Source organism: Cynocephalus volans, chromosome 13 (assembly GCF_027409185.1).
Source record: "Cynocephalus volans isolate mCynVol1 chromosome 13, mCynVol1.pri, whole genome shotgun sequence".
Taxonomy (NCBI): domain Eukaryota; kingdom Metazoa; phylum Chordata; class Mammalia; order Dermoptera; family Cynocephalidae; genus Cynocephalus; species Cynocephalus volans.
In genome coordinates this window covers 49,562,545-49,580,617 of record NC_084472.1, presented here as the reverse complement: position 1 = coordinate 49,580,617, position 18,073 = coordinate 49,562,545, and the positions used below count along the sequence as shown (strand labels likewise).

Sequence of the window (18,073 nt, the reverse complement as noted above, 5' to 3'; positions counted from 1 at the left end):
GGAATGATCAGAGCAGGAAGTACTACCTTTCTTACGAAGATAGCTGGCTGAAAGAGTCTGTTCTGAGCTCTGTGTAAGGGTCCTGGTAGGAACTAGTCTCAAGATATAAACACGGAAATTTTACCCTGGAAAGAATCTTAAAGATTCAGTGTAACGTCTGTGTCATATTTTCCTAATGAGTAAACTGAGGCCCAGGGAGGAGCAATAACTTGTGAATAGCCACACTGTTAATCTGTAATTGTAGTTCTAGAAAGAAGTCCCCCTGAATCTGTGCTATTTCCACTAAACGACAGTGCTACCACTGCATATCTTTTGGGGATTATTAAAACTTGAATTAATACTTATTGTCCAGTGCTCTCAAAGGAAAGTTTATATTTACATACATCTGTAAGGTCACATTTAGGTTGAAAAAAGAAAAAGAAAAGGACAGCATATAATTTTGTATATCTCAAAGAGTACTGCTTTATTAGATATTAACATTTCTTCCTTAATCACTGGCCTTGATCAGTGAGTGTTTCTCAAACTTTTTTACCACATCCACATTAAAAAATACATTTCCAATTGTGATCCAGTACAATCCATATGTATATGTGCACACACAAACACGCATGTAAATAGATACATATCACTGAAACAAAAGTTTCACAAAACAATACTTATTTGTTACACTATCCATTCTTAAATGCCAATTCCAACCCACTATATTGATTTCATGACTAGTGTATTACAACCTGGAGCTTGAAAACCTCCTTGCCTGGATCCCTTTAAACAGAAGAGAGGATAAATCATTACTCTGCCGCCCCTAATTGACAGAGAAAGAAAATATTATAAAGAGGGACCATGAAAAACCAGCTGAGCAAAAGAATAAAAATAAAAGAGTTCTCCCCTTTAACTTGTCTGATGTTCACTGATCAGCATGGATAAAGACATTGCCTCTAGACGACCCCAATTAAGAGGCAAATAGTTTACCTGGTGATAATACCCATTCAAATATTCAAAGAGAGTTGTGCCATTAAAGAGCTAAAGGAGTTGTGAGTTAAGAGTTTATGAGAGAGAAGGCAAATGAGGACATATTTAGAGCAGGACATGCTATCTTTCTGAAAAGGGTTACTTGAGAGAGTTACTCTAGAAAGGGATTCTTTCCTGAGCTCTGCATGAAGGAAGAAACTAATTATAAAATGTAAATCCCCACCTTACCGTTCTGGAGATGGTGTTTATCTTCCCCATAGACGAAGCATCATGTGTTGCATTTTCTTGCGTTTCAAATGCCAAGTTGTCCATTGGCAAAGAGGAGCAAGCAATTCACTGAAAAAGAAAGGAGTGGGGAGGGAAATACAGCTCTGGCAAACTGGCAGATCCTTGAGAGAAGAATGGAAACTCTTAAGTAAGAGAGTACTTATATAGAGCTGAAAGTTAAGGAAATGGAATAAGGAAGCTGTCTCTTGAATTCCAATATTGGTTTACAAAAAAAAAAAAAAAAATCCCTGAAAGAATTACCAGGTGAGAGACCAATAAAACACTTGCTTTGTTCAGTCCCCAACTCTTTGCCCACTGATGACACATCTACAGTAATAACAATAACCAATATTTATTTCCTTCTCTCACTATGTGCCAGGCACTGTGCTACATGTTCTACAAACATTATGTGATTTCATTCCTACAGTGATCCTACCACATGCTATGATTATTCCCATTTTGCAGATGGGAAACCTGAGACAGAGGTGTGGTAACTGCCTCAAGACACAGAGGCAGTTTCAGTGTTGGAGCAAAGCATCCTTTATCATAAAATTCTTCCATGACATTGGTTCTCTGTGACTTCCTATAGTTGGTGCTCAGTCTAGTAAAATTTTTTTTACCCATATCAATCTTGCCTCTGAATAATGTGATTGATTTTTCTAATGGTTTATGGAATAATATTGTTATCTGAAAGTTAAATCTTCATATAAAATTAATTTTGCATCATCTTTCCTGGTGATGAATGGTGGTCTGAGTTATCTAAAAAATGCTACTATAATCTACAAAACAGTCATCTGCCCTTCTTTCCTTCCCAGCTTCCTATCTTTATTCCTTCTCAAAAGGCCTTTGAAAAGCTCATAATCTAGTAAAAGAAACAGAAAAGAAAGCAAGTAATTACAACAAAATGTGCTAAGTGTTACAGTAGAACTATGTACAAGGTCCTATGAGGAAACAGAACAGAGTGACTGTGTCCGAAAAGGTGAGAGAAGGTAAGTCTTGAAATTGTAATTTGAACTGAGCCTTCAAGTTCCAGCATGGTCTTACTATGTAGGCACATTTAGTCAGTTACATTCTAGTCCATATTAATGTTTTGTCAATAAGCAACTCCAGAACAGACCATGTGGCAAGAATGTAGACCCTCTCTGGATCAGGCAGCACTAGGTTCCAACAAGGCTGCAGGTTAGTCTATGCTCAAGAGATGGGGGAGTTGACCTTAGGGCTTTCCTACCACATTGCATCAAATCGAAGGTGCATAATTTTCCACATTTTAACAAATGAAAATGGGATGTTTTTAAATGAGTGGTCTTTTATACTCAGTGAAATACAGTATGGTCACTTTTCTTTGGTTTTAATAGACAATAGTACTATACTAATCTTCAAAGCAAGTTTCATACAATTTCATCTTTTGCTGCTATTCTTTCTTGAAAATGTGCACACTTCTTTGTCACCAGCGTTGTCTAGGGGTTGTGCTTAGCATTTATTTAAATGTCAAGACAAGCAAATCATCAACCAAACTACACCAAACTCACTAAAATACTGCTTGAAAGAATCCTGCCATTGGATATAGTCCTTTTTATCTTTGCAGTTAAGAAAACAGCCCAAAGAGGCTAAGTATTTTTCCCAAGGTAACAAGTCACTGGTGGAGCCAAAACAAAAGCCCAGCCCTCCCGTGGTCATCCAGAGCTTTTCCTCAAACTTTTCTGATTTGCTGCAGGAGAACTTCATGCCTTTCATATACGTGTAAATGACTCAAGGCGAATTGAAGCAGGACACTACAAGCAGGAATATTACACAAATCATTTTCAGGCATGTGAATGTAACTCTGTGGTGCAATCCAGAGGATGCCCTCCCTCCTCCAATAGTGGGTATGCCAGCCATTCACATACCCCTTAGTAAAGGAGAGGGTCCTATTAGACCAGAAGTGATTGGCAGGCTGGGAAGAAAATAGGCAGAATTGTAAACTGAACCGATTCTACAAACACTCATAGCAGCCAAATCACCAAGCAAGCACCAGACATATCAGAAGAGTAGTAAATTGGTGACTCTATTTAGATTTCTTTATAACACACCTAATCACACATCTAATAACCACTTTTAAACAAGAATCATACTACCTATACATTGTGGCCAAAGACAAACATGGGCTAATGCCTCAAAATTGGAAGAACAATTAACAATTGTCTAATACTTCCTTTTTCACTTCAATATTTAAGTTATTGTGCTCCAATCATAAACATAAATACCAGAAAATATATCCTGAGGTTCACTTATGCTTTCAAATATACTTGCTCAATTCAAACTTAATTAAGAAATAAAAACATTTTTATTCTCCAGTGGCCAGGCTTGTACCCCAAATATTTAACAGCCTGTAGGGCACAGGCACTGACCAATCTGAAAAGAAGTAATTAGTCAGTGTGGCCATACTGTGTGTACCAGATGAATATTAGTCCAGCAAGTGGCTACAACCAGGGCACAAGTTTACAGTGAAGTGATGAAGAGTGCAAACTCTGGAGCCAGATCACAGTGGTTCAATTCGTAATTGCACCACTTATTAACCATGAGACCTAGGGCAAGTTACTTAACCTCCCTGTGCTTCAAGTTCTTCATCTATCCAATAGGACTAACAATATTGCCCTCATAATGGTACGAGAGGGTTAAACTCATTAGTATATGTAAAGCTCCTAGCACAGTGCCTGCACATAGTAAATGCCCAAACAACATTAGCCTTGTTCCTTTTTAATAAGCACAAGTAGACTTGCTACTTTAATAATACCTACATTTTAGTGTGGCATAAGAATACCCTGAATTCATAAATCAGCTATTATCCCTCCTAGTAATTCAAAGTGCTACATCCTAACTCATTACCTTGAACAATTTATAGAATTGTCTATAAATTAGAAAAGCAAAGTAAAAACACCTCCTTATATTAAGGTAAAAGGAGAATTGTAACTAAAACCCAGGTTTTCTTTCCGCCATTCCCGAGAGCTTCCTTTCTGGACCATATCTAAGTACTGCAAAGCTGTGGCATTACATCTCTTATCCTTTAGCCCTTTCATCTTCTTCCAAACCTCCTGTCACTATCTAACATTTAAACCACGGTCACTTTAATCTCTAAAAGAGGGAGAAAGAGAGGAGGGCAAAAATCCTTAATTTCTATGTAACCATCAGATATCCACCCAAAATATATTTTTTGATGAAGGATACAGAAAATTATCGTTAGAATACCACAGTAATAATTGCTGCAGGCAAGACATCCTGATGGGTGTTAAAATCACTGGTTTATAGGTTAAACTGAAAGCAGAATATTTCCACATTCTTAAATGATATTTGATCATTTCAAAGACAAAAATAGTGATTTTATAGTGGGGAATGCTGGCAGACACCACCTTAGCCGTGTGGTCAAGGTTCACATACTTCTTTTTCCTGTAATACACATTGACATCTTGTATATTACACTGAGAAGGGCAGAACACAAGGGATCAAGGTTCACGTACTTCTTTTTCCTGTAATACACATTGACATCTTGTATATTACAATGGGAAGGGCAGTTCACAAGTGATCAAGGTTCACATACTTCTTTTTCCTGTAATACACGTTGATATCATATATATGATGCACTGAGAAAGGTGGATCACCTCCAGTCTATGGAAGCCTTCCCAATAATGCATAACTTCAATCCAATCATGAGAGAACATCAGACAAACACAAACTGAGTGACATTTTACAAAATTATTGACCTGTAACTATAGATTTTTCAAAAGTGACAAGGTCATAAAAACCTCTGTTACAGATGGAACAGACTAAGGAAATGTGACAACTAAATTCACTGGATCCTGGAAAAGAAAAATGACATTATAGGAAAAACTAGTGAAATCTGAACAATGTCTGCAGTTTTAGTCAATAGCATTGTGCTAGGTTTTGAAAATTGTTCTATGGCTCTTTAGATGTTAACATAAAGAAAAGCTGGGAGAAATGTATTCAGAAAATACCTCTGCAACTCTAAAGTCTAAAGCCTAAAATTATCTCAAAATAAAAAAGATAAAGAAAGAAGGGGGGAGGGAAGAGAGAGTGAAAAAGAAAGGGAGGGAGAAAAATCATAAAAAATATCTATTACTTCTTTTTGGACACACAGCTAGTCTATATTTCCCAACATCCCTTACAGTTAGGTGTTGCCATGTTTTAGTTGATAGAATATGAGTTTTAGTCAATAGAATATGAGCAGAAATTCTGTGTGCCATTTCCAGGCTAAGATTTTTTTTTAAAAAAAGGGTAAGTCCCCACCATGCCCCCTACACTTTCACTAGCTGGAGGTAGTGATGCGCTGGGGGGTTGGGGAGATGGCAAAGCCACTAGCTGGAAGAGGCCCGGGTCCTCGATTTACTGTGTAGAGGGAACCCACCTGTCAAGGAAGAATACACATCTCAAACTCTTGGATATACAAGGAACAAAGTTTTGCTGTACTGCACCATTACACATTTGGGAGGTCTATTTTTTTACCACAAATTCAAACTAAAACATATTTATAAACTTTCTAGCCCTTATTTCCAGCTAGGGTATGCTGCAAGTTTTATTTTTTGAAATGTTTATTTTCATTACAGGGCTAGGTTCGTACTAATAATAAATTTGGCAAGTACAAAGAGCTGCTGATTGCAGTATCTATCAAAGGGATGAACTGAGTATATACTAAGATATAACTCTTTGTTACATGACTTGAGCTTGTTTTCCTGAAGCACATCAGTGTTGAGAAGACAAACTACTTTTCCTGGGCTCTCATATCACAACAATCAACCCAGAAGACTTCTGTGACCAAATGTGTGGGGATTTCTCCCACCACCAAGCAAGCAATCAGTTCTGCAGTGGACACCAGCTGGGCATCTTCTAATACAATTCAATTCTGATGCTTGGAAATAGCATCAAAACCCACAGGTTGAGTGCTCAGTCCTACAAGACTGCCTCCACTTCTAGATACAAGTTCAAGTCTCCAGAACTTCTGATGGACCACCTATAAATTGGAGTTCCCATGACCCCCTCTCTAGGCTTGATAAATTTTCTAGAGCAGCTCACAAAACTTGGAGAAACACTTATTTACATTTATCAGGTTACTTTAACGGACATTTCTGAGGATAGAAATAAACAGCCAGATGATGAAATACATAGGGCAAGGTCTGGAAGGGTCCTAAGCACAGAAGCTTCCATTCCTATGGAGTTGGTGTGCACCACCCTCCCAGCATATGTATGAGTTCTTGTTCACCTCCTGCAAGCCTCCCCAAGTTCAGCTGTCCAGAAGCTCTCCGTACCCCATCCTCTTGGGCCTTTTATGGAGACTCCATTGGATAGGCATGACTGAAGCATGGACAACTATGTAGATATGTGATTGGACAAAAAAGTGTGTGATCTAATACTAACAGACTGGGAGGGGAAACCCAGAAAGGACTGTCTGTTCAAATTCTTCCTGGCATCTCTGCACAGCATTACTTCCTCCCAGGTATGTAGCAGGACCCCTCTGGAATGAGGACCTTACCACCTACAATCAGACAAGGTAGGTCATTAAATTTCTTTATCACCAGTTCCAAGACAGCAAAGTGGGAGAAGATTAGACTATATTTTTAGTTTCTATAGTCTTCACTGGGGAGAAAAAGGAGCGGGTGAAAGGAGGGCAGGAAAAGTTCAGAGAGAGAGAGAGAGAGAGAGTATTTTATTTTTTTTGAGGCATGCTTCTAAGGGTTGTAGGGGCAGATGGGGAAAATCCCTTTTCTCCCCATCATAAGGGTGAAGACCAACACCCCTATGACAAAGACAGGTTAACAAGAAAAACCATAACAAATTTATTTGATCATAGTTTTATGTGACATGGGTGCCTTCAGAATGAAGACCCAAAGAAACTATCTATTTTTATGCTCAATGAAGAACAGACAGCTTTGTAGAACTGACTGGACAAAAAGGGAATGTTTCAATAGTAATAGACTGTGGTGGAAAACCCAGCATGGCATGTCTGTTCAGATTCTTCTTGGTCTCTCTGTTGTAGCATTTCTTCCTCCTGGTTATGGGGTAAACTATTTCTGAAATGAGGATCTTAATTTCTTTATGGCCAGCTGTTACACAGAGTGGCAGGGGGAGAGGGTGGGACAGAAGATTAGAGTAATACTTTAGGCTTTATGGCTGGCTTTGGGGAAAAGGTATTCTTGAATCTATGACCTGCCTTGAGGAAGAGGAATTCTAGTTTCTATAAAAGTAGAATTTGCCTCAAGGATAAATGAGGGGCAAGAGACAGGAGGGCAGAAGGTCAGAGAGAGAGTTTGCTTCTGAGGCTGCTTCACTTTTGGGTATCGTTTTCTGAGCCCCAACATGTCTAAAGTACTCCAACGTTATAACAAAAGACTGTCTTACACCTTTATCACTCTGAAACTGTTATGAAGCTTCTTCAGGAACAAAAGACAGATGGCCAAATACCTTAACAAAAGATATGTTTATTGTTTTAGTCACTTAGGAAATAACAAGAGCTATGAGAGTTATAAGCCAGAACTGTGGACCAAAACCAAACTATATATTATAATATCACAGCACCCAATCACAAAAGAATATTGTTTTCTTTAGAAAAACTGAGCCAAGTAGATCCTTCTATATGCCATCCTGGTAGAGGAGAAATAGCAATGATACTAAGTTCCAGTAAGAAATTTTCCTCATCTCTATGTTACCTACCTTCTATAATCATTCAGATGGGAGAGGCTAAGACAGTGTTGGGCAATTCTTGCCAATCATTTCCTGTGAAATGTCTACCAGTAACAAGATTCATCAACATTCTTATTACGCAAATGTTTCTGATCTATTGCCAAACTTTCATACGACTGCTGGATATCAGACGTATATGAGAATACACTATATACCAGACACTATGGGGAGTTACCAGATCATAGAAGATACAGACTCTTGCCTCAGAGATTTTACAATGTAATGATTCGTCCCATCTAATGTGTAAGAAATGCACAGTAAAATTAAACAGGAGAAACAATTGTGTTTTATGGTACCTTGATAACAAGTTGGGGAAATCACATTACCACTCTCACAGATAAAACTTAAACAAGTATTTAAATATTTTATCACCTAGGGAGATGCCTCAGACCCTCGACCCAGAGCAGCTCGGAGGTGGTGAATAATAGCTCTTCAAGTCTTCAATAAAAAAACGGCCTCCAATAAAATTACATTGCAAAAAATGGAAAGAAATAGCATGGAAAAAGTTGAGGAGGCAGAACCTGAAGAATTTGTGGTGGAAAAAGTACTGGACCGATGTGTAGTGAATGGGAAGGTGGAGTATTTCCTCAAGTGGAAGGGATCTACAGATACTGACAATACTTGGGAACCTGAAGAAAATTTAGATTGTCCAGAGTTAATTGAAGCATTTCTTAATTCTCAAAAAGCTGGTAAAGAGAAAGATGGTACAAAAAGAAAATCTTTATCTGACAGTGAATCGGATGATAGCAAAATCAAAGAAGAAAAGAGATGCTGCTGACAAACCAAGAGGCTTTGCCAGAAGCCTTGATCCTGAAAGAATAATTGGTGCCACAGACAGTGGTGGAGAATTAATGTTTCTCATGAAATGAAAAGATTCAGATGAGGCAGACTTGGTGCTGGCAAAAGAGGCAAATATGAAGTGTCCTCAAATTGTAATTGTTTTTTATGAAGAGGGACTAACTTGGCATTCTTGTCCAAAAGATGAAGCTCAGTAATAGTTTGCTATTATATATTAATATAAAATCTGGGTCTTAGTTTTTGATTTACTAATGTGAAGAAATAACTACATTCTAATGAAAATCAAGTTTGGTATGTTCGTTTTGAAAGTAGTATTGGGGGAGTTGTTGAGGTTTTTTGCATCAATAGCACTGGTTACCTTGAACGGGTAAATAAATGCTTTCCGTAGTTGCCTCCTTTATCAGAAAAGAACATTTGATATCATGGTATATTATTTCCTCTACATTAGAGAACACATTTTCTAAATGTTGGGGGAAATTTCCATAGTCATTACTCAATCAGAACTTGTGTTTAACCCATATGCCTAAGGACCATTCTGGATTTGTTTGTTTTTTGTGTGTGTGTATACATAAAATACATATACAAATGGCTTTTTTGTTTATTTGCTTTTAACATTCACCAAAGCAAAACTATGGGGTAAACTCATGTTTCTGAGATGCCATCATTCTGAACAATGTAAGAAATAAATCACTTCGAGTTGAATTTTTTCTGAAGCCATAACCTTTCAAATTAAATAGATGATTCTGTAATTGGATAATTTAAAAGCAGAGCCATATCAGAGTCCATACCTATATCTATAGTTGTAAAACTGCAACCACTTATTTGCAAAATTCATCACTAGCAACAACCCACCCAGATGAGGAAACTGGACAAATTCTGGTGTTTTAATCAGCTAAGCAAGACTCTTAAAGGACATTTAAAGACTCTTAAAGGACATTCAAAGATTCTTCTGGTGAGCCATTCCTTTACAAAAAGTTGAAATCCTTGTGTTGTATTGACTAAAAGTTCATGACTGATGGAATATCTAAGACTTGGCTCATGAAAACATAGTCATGTGATTAGAAATGTTGGCAGTTTAGCATCTGCTGGCATAAATGGGTAAACAAACTAGTAAACCAAACTATCAACCTGCATAGTTTTTGTTCATCCCTACTTATTCCCTACATGTAGGCTCAAATCTTTCAGTATTTGAAAGATTTACTGGTTCAGCAGAAGCCAGGAAAACAATAACTTTGTAGTAATCAGAATGTTACCCAACTGTATATTGGGTAAATTTGTTTATTGTAAATACTGGTGAGCAGTGGTCAATAAATAGTTTTATATTCAAAAAATAAATAAATAAATAAATAAATATTTTATCATCTAAAAACTAATGCCATACATTTAAATTCCAGATCTTTGTGGAAAAAGTTTCAATACATATTTCCACTGCTCCTACATCTCTCCAATACCCACTCTATAAACACCCTTGTTCTTAGGAAAAATCCTCACCCTACAGGATTAGGTGGGAATGGGCTTCTAATATAAGTATCAGAGAATGCTGGGAAGGAGCCCTGAACTTGTTAAGAAAACAAAAAATATTCTATTCACTCCACATAGCAGTACAATCTTGGACTAGTTCCTTAATCTGAAGTCTGTTTCCTCATGTGTATAAAATTAAGGCTAGATTAAATGACCCTTAAGATCGTCTACATGTACCATTTGAGTTGGTGATATACTGTAATTATTTTGAGAAAAAAAGTCAAACTGCTAGCTTTCCAATACTCTCATTTTTTTCAGATTCCACTGGACATAACATTCAACATTCCAGCTATTTTTCCTCCCAAATAAGTGCTTTATATGTAATTTATAATGCCAATTTAATAGCATATTGAAAGAGAAGGAAAACTTCAGGAAGGCCACTGAGTGACCAACATGGACAACAAATTCAGCTGAGTCCATCTCCAGAAAACTTCTGTTACAACTCATATTCATTCACTCAACAAATACTGATTGAATGCCCACTACAATTGTGCCAGGCACTATTCCAGGTGCTTGGGTTTTATTGGTAGACAAAATAGACAAGAATTCCCTGCCCACGTGTTGCTTACATTCTAGTAGAAGAGTTAGAATAAATAGATGAATAAATAATAAGCAGTAACTTACATACTGTGTTAGAAAGTAATAAGTGGTATGAAAAAACAAAACCAATAAAAAGCAGAAAGGGAGGCAGGAGAGTGTGATGCAAGAAGGAGATAGTTTAACAAGGTGATCATATAGGCCTTGTCCAGAGATTAGTGAAATTTATAGAAAAGAGACTTCTATGCTAGTCTCAGCTTGATTTAGTGACAAACCGTGTGCCCTTAGGCAAAGAATGTAATTCTCGTGCATACTTGCTGACAAACATCAACATCATGACTACCAGTCACCACGGTGTCACAGATTCTTACTTCTTTTGCATTCGTATGAATGCAGTCTGTAAACATTGAATTTTTTTTTTCTTTTTTGGTAAATTCACAAAGCTTTGGAAAAATAAATAAATTATGTCTTAAAAAACAAGCTTCAATGGCTACAATTTCATCTCCTGTCTGTGTGGGTCCCTGAATGCCTCCAAATATAGCAAGTTCCTTCTGAATATTGTTCATTGTTCTTTACCACCCACCTGTCAAATGCCATTGCCCTGCTCCCATCTATCAGAACTCTCTGATACCTTCAGACTAGGTTAAATGCTTCTATAACACATTCTCAGAACACCCTGCATGTTTCATTTCAAATGCTCATTTCAGTTAATAATTTGTAAAATTATTTGTTACACAAATGCCTCTACAGCCAGATTATAGATTGCATAGACCAGAGACATCATCATCATCATCATCATCATCATTAATTTAACAGAGTTTAATTGGGCAAAAGAAAAACAAAAACAAAAAATGTTTCAGAAGAGGGCAGCCCCTAGAATCAGAACAGATTCAAAGGGACTCTGCCGATGCCACGTGGTCAGTTAAGATTTACAGACAGAAAAGAAAAGAAGTGAGGTAAAGAAACAGCCAGATTGGTTACAGCTTGGCATTTGTCTCATTTGAACACAGTTTAAACAGTTGGCTGCCTGTAAGTTGTTGAAGTATGGCTGCTGTGATTGGCTGAGAGAGACTATTATTAAAGCTTACCATAAGACCTGGAACTTACTAGGCTTCAATGAATAAATAATTGACTTTTATGTGATCTTTACAATTCAGTACAACCACATCTCTTCCACTAAACCACTATCAACTAGTGACCAATGTATCCAGTCTTCATCAGTTTCCCCTTATCTTACGCTTCTAGAGTGCTATAAACATAGGAGAAAATTTAAATAGTCGATGAAACCATATGCAGTACTGTTTAAAGTTTTTAAAACAGGTACAGTATAGCAATATGATACGCTAAATAAGAAATACCAGTGTGAATTCTTGTAGACATGGTCCAGCTCTGCCACTAATGAAAACAGTCCAATAACAGTTGCAGTAGCTGTACTTTTGCCCTTCATCCACTTTTGTGTGCTTCTCTAGTGACCAGACTTTGGTCTCTGATTCTATTAGAATTATATTAATTCTAATTAATTCTAATTAGTTACTAAATAGAGAATAAGTGCTATTCTTTACTATGAGGAACCACAACTACCAATTCCTTGGAAGGAGGTTGTGTCTATGTGTTAGGGCAGAAAAAAATAAGGAGTGTCTAAAACACCCTGTTGTTGTCAAAGAGCAATGATGCTTTCAATAATGTCAACACAAAGGAGGCTTTAAGCGCTCCCACAAACCAGATTGTGACAATTTGAGCTTCAAATAATAGTTATATTTGGAATACACTGCACCTATGGGAGGCCTGAAGTGATACTCTAAGGATAAGAAAGGTAATATAGGATATTGATAAAGTTAACTACCTTTGTAATATAAAATAGTCAATACAATAAATGCTATATCTTAATAAGTAGAAGAGTATTAATATAGAGGGGTTTGTTTCCTCTATTAATGATACATCTCTTTAGAAATTATAGATGTATACTTATTTCTGTGTAGGCACAATAAACATAGGGAAGGGAATAATGAGTAAACTGAGTAATCCTGGGAAAAGCAGGTACTGTACCCAAAACACGAATGAGTGAGGATCACCAGTTGTCACACATAATAACTGGGAAGAGCTCAACTGTTTATCAGCACCTGTGGTCGCACACAATTACCAAGTAAAAGAAGGTTGGACTGTGTGTTCCAAAATGATCACTTAGCTATTTATTTATATCTTTTTTTGGTGGCTGGCCAGTACAGGGATCCAAACCCTTGACCTATCAACTCAGCGCTCTAACTAACCGAGCTAACCAGCTAGCCAAGCTAATTTTTTAAAGAAAAAGGATAATTATAGAGTCCACCTTCATCTCCCAGGAGAAGAAAATTTCTAGATGATACTACTAATTATAGTAAAATTCTTTAAGGAATACGTATGTTCTAACAATGCCAACATACCAGGTCACTAAAATGTAATAATTGGAAATCGTTCAGGTACTGCTAGCCATAAAAAATTTAAAGATTAAATTATTTCTTGGATAAACACCATTCTGTATGAAAGACAAGTACTTAAAAGTCTCATGATGTAATATGTAAAACTTCACTGTGAAAAAAGAAACTCCATCTAGTGCTCCTACAAGCAGGTCCAGTATCTTAACCAATAATTAACTGTTGAGAATCAGTTCCTGCAACATCACATGAGATTACAAAATCCCTGAGAAAGAATCAAAATATAAAACCCTGGGAAGCTATCAAAATAAGTGTAAGAACAACACTTGGAAAATATAAGATCTAATACAGAAATATGAATTAAAGTCATGGTGTTGATGTTTTAGGTTTAAGCGTAACTCTAGAAATATTTTTGAAATTACTGTATTTGTGTATATTTTATCTTTTATTTAAAGTGGTTAAAAGAATCAAATATACTAGTCTGAACTCACAATCTAAATTACTTCAGGGAATTTAATTAATCAATTTTTAATGACTATCTAAATGCTTAGAAAAGTTGTTATAAAATTTAACACATTTAACAACTGTACAGTTGTTGGAGTTGCTTTCCATGTTCAGAGGATCTCTGGGACAAAGGATCGATCAATAATAATTTAAAATATGCAGAAAAATTCAGGCCTTAGGTCTATTTCTGCCATGTACTTATAAGGTTACTCCTCTATCCTACATTCTAAGAACATTCCTCTAGAGCAGGGGTTGGCAAACTTTTCCAGTAAAGGGCCAGATAGTAAATATTTCAGGCTTTGCTGTCCAAGAAGAAAATACTTACCTATCAAGACAGAAAATAAATTTCCAAAGAAAATTTTTACAGGTAAAGTTTAAAATATAATAATAATAATAATTGAATATAATATTTTTTTCATAATACAGGTCCGTTAATGAGAAAAAATGAACTCTTCTGGGCCGACCTCATGGTGCACTCGGGAGAGTGCGGCGCTTGGGAGCGCAGCGGCGCTCCTGCAGAAGATATAACAACCACAATTATTTGAAGTTGATACAACAAACAAACAGAAAGGACATTGTTGGGGGGGAGGGGGGGAGGGAGAAGGGAGGGAGGTTTTGGTGATGGGGAGCATTAATCAGCTACAATGTATATCGACAAAATAAAATTTAAAAAAAAAAAAAAAGAAACAAGTAAACCACAGTTCACAGAGATGTACAGTGACCTCCTCAAGATCTCAAAGCCATATGGTGGCAGAGCTGGAATAACCACTCAGGGGACATCATTGCCCACCCAAGTGCTCTTCCCTTTATATCATATTTCTTCTTTCCTAGCATAGCTGTATTATAATAAGGGACAAGAACTTAACCAAAACTGTTAAAGCTCTAATCATGGCAAAAACTTTAAGCACCAATCAAAAAGAAGAAGCTACACTTTGTTTCCTGCCCACTTACCCCAAAGCATATCATTTAATAAATTTGCCTGAAATTCCTGTTTGTAAAAAAAAAAAAAAAAAAAAAAAGGAATGGCCGGGGCGCTCACTGGCTGAGCCTGGTGCAGACGGCACCACGCCCAGGGTTGCGATCCCCTTACCGGTCACAAAAAAAAAAAAAAATGAACTCTTCTTTGGGGAATAAGATTTTGCTTAATTTGGAGTTCACTTTGTGCTTCTCATCATTAAAATCAATTGCAAATATTCATCTGTTAATTCTGTTCAGTTACACATTTCATCTTTGAAAATGTCCTTTCACACAGATAGGTACTACCAAATACTGATATCAAACCACAAGCACATCATTTTAGTTGAACTTATTCATTTGAAAAGCATTTATATAATCCTATTAAATTCTTCTCTTGATATTTGCCTTTAAGCATGTCATTAATCACCTCCAATTGAATGTGAAATCTTCTCAACTGCAGAATTAAATGGATTTTTAAGTATTGATGCACTCTTTGCTCTTGAATCAAGGTTTAGCAAAAAGTGCTGCTAAAACTTTAGTTTGATCTCAGAAAACACAGCCACTGCAAGTTTGTGTACAAGTGGAGTTTTAAGTGTTTGAGATTACTGGTGATCCAAATGTTAGCTGTCATCAAAATGACACTACCACAGTATAAAATTTGCATATAAATAATTACCCTGCTTTTAAATTGACTATTGATGTCCTTCTCAATGTCTTCAACTCTTTGAGCAACTATTCTGCCCCAAAAGCTAACAGTCTTAAACAAATTTATTTTCTCTGGACACATTCCTTCAGTTGCTGCAATCAAACACAATTTAAGAAACCCACCATCAATAAACAGATTTCTTTAGTTGGCTAACAAATGAGACACTCACAATTTACTGTGTTTTCAGCCTCATTTTGATTTTTTACTTTTGCAAAGAAATTCTACTGGGAAATTTTCTAATTTGTCCAACTACTGCTTTCCTGTTATTTGAAAATGTGATAAATCTCTAACCTAGTAATGTTAGTGTATACTGTACTCTTTTAGCAGAGGTATAGTGGTCATTGCATAACTCACACAATGCTTTGCTATGTAATTCAATAACAAAATACACTCCACTTTGCCTGAAAATATTTGAATTTTACTTTTTCTCTTCTCATTTTGAAATAATGGGTATTCATTGACAGTAAAAATAAGATGTCATGGTACAGTGATATGCACAGCACTCAAAACACTGTTGCTATAACTACATCACTGTAATTTGTAGTGTGTCCAGCAGCAGTGCAAAGTGATGAAAGCCCCGTATCCAGTCTCTATTGCAACTACTCAATATGTCAATATAGTGCAAAAACAGCCATAGAAAATACATAAATGAATAACTGCAATTATGTTCCAACAAAACTCTGTTTATGGACACTAAAATTTGAATTTCATATAACTTTTTGTGTATGATTCATCTTTTAACTTTTATTCAACAACTTAGAATGTAAACAACAGTCTTAGCTGGCAGGCTGTGCAAAAACTGGAGGCAGTCTAGATTCAGCCTGTGGGCTGTGGTTTGCCCCCCCTCCTCTAGAGTACAGATCTCACTTCTCTTCACTCCCATATTCAGAACCTATGATCACTTAGAAAGGTGTGTGATCAGGATTAATTACCATTTATTGGCTTCTCTTCCACACAGGGTGAACTGTACTTTATTAAAGGGGTGGTTATTTCTATACTAGATTGTTAATAATCTAGTTCCAGCAGAATTAGTGGTTGACCACTTTGTTAGTAGCTTTCAGAAAACCCCTTAGTCGTATCTTAATTTTCACCTTTATTTCAATTCTGTCAACATCAAAAACATTCCTACCTCGCCCCCTTTGTACTCAGTCAGAATGTGTGCTCATATTATTGAATCAGATCTCTAGTTTATGTTTGTATCCCAGATATGGAGACCTGTAAAAGGATTTGGCTCATTCTTAACAAGTGAGGGCCTTCCTATAGCCAGGGAAGTCCCTAGTACACAGTTGATGCTGAGTTTGCACTTTTTCATTTGAAACTGAGATCATGGGTCATAGAGAATGCTGCTTTCCAGAACCTAGAATTGGGCTGCAGGGACTCCAGCTCCCAGTTTTACAGTTCAGGATCTGTCAGTACAAAATAGTGATGCTATCAAAGTTTATATTTCACTTTTTCCCCCTTTCTGCCTTTCTCTTTCCCTATCCCACATCTTCTCTTTTCTCCCTGATTTAAAATAAGAGAGATGGTGGGGAGGCTACGCAACTGGTTTAGTCAAGTAGCTAAGCTTGCTTTAATTGTGTTTGGGAAGGGGCCCTCAGGGGTAAGAGGTAACAAGGGTACTTCCCTTTGACCTCCACTCCCATCTCACTAGGTCAAACCTATGTTTTACTGGAGACCCAAAGCCAATTATTATCCTTTCTACATACGAGAGCGCCACCCCTTTACACTGGCTAAAGCACATGCTAAGGCCCAAATACCCTCCCATTATGTGAGCATGGAGAGGATAACTAGAGAGAGACCTGGCACAAGGTAATTTCACTAGTGGTCTAACAATAATCCTGAGGCTGAGGCATGCTAAAGAGAAGGAAAAGAAAATTGAGGGCTGAGTCATAATACCTTAAATCTAAAGAATTCATCTGGTTTATAGTATGGAGAAAGGTGCCCTCCGGTGGGGGGCGGGGGGAGTATAACAGCACCTACTAACAGACCTATGTCTGTTTCTACAAAGTATCTATAAAGACACACACCGCTGACTGGCAACAAGCAGTCCTAATCATCTGAAATTCTGCCACCAGGTACTGGCATAATTCTGTTTCCCAGTAATAGCTAACACAGAGCATTTACTATGTGCCAGGAACTGTGCTAGCCAAGTACTTTACAGGCATTGACTCAATTAATCTTCACAACTGTGTGAGATAGGTATCACTAGCTCCACTTTAGAAACTGAAGCTCAGAGCTTCAACATGCCCAAGGTACCCCAGCTAAGAAAGAACAAACATGACATTTAATTTTCAAATGCTTCTAAGAAATCTGACTCATAAAACTATACACATGCATGCACACACACAGACATACAAAGAACAAGAACTACAGAAACTTGGGAAATATTTGCTACATTTTGCTCATTTTTTCTTTTGACAGTTTTTTTTTAATTGCTTTATGATTGACATTTCTTTGCTCATTTTTAATAGAATATTGATTGTGCCTCCACTTGGAATAAGTAAATCTGTTTCTGAATAAAATTGTTTATGTTTCCCCCAGCTCTCTCTAAAAAACCTGTTGAATGCTCAAGTGATTTAAAGGGGTGCTAAACTGTTAGTTTGTCAGGGGTACCATCATGTCCCTTCCATCACTGGCTCAGAGCCGAGTCATGAACGATATTCCTTGCTGTCAT

At 37.0% G+C, this 18,073-nt stretch overlaps 1 pseudogene; it reads left to right on the top strand.

Annotated features, from left to right (window-relative positions):
• The first annotated feature begins 8,461 nt into the window (after nt 1-8,461).
• LOC134362190 (chromobox protein homolog 3-like) lies at nt 8,462-8,834 on the top strand (annotated as a pseudogene).
• Nucleotides 8,835-18,073: the final 9,239 nt, after the last annotated feature.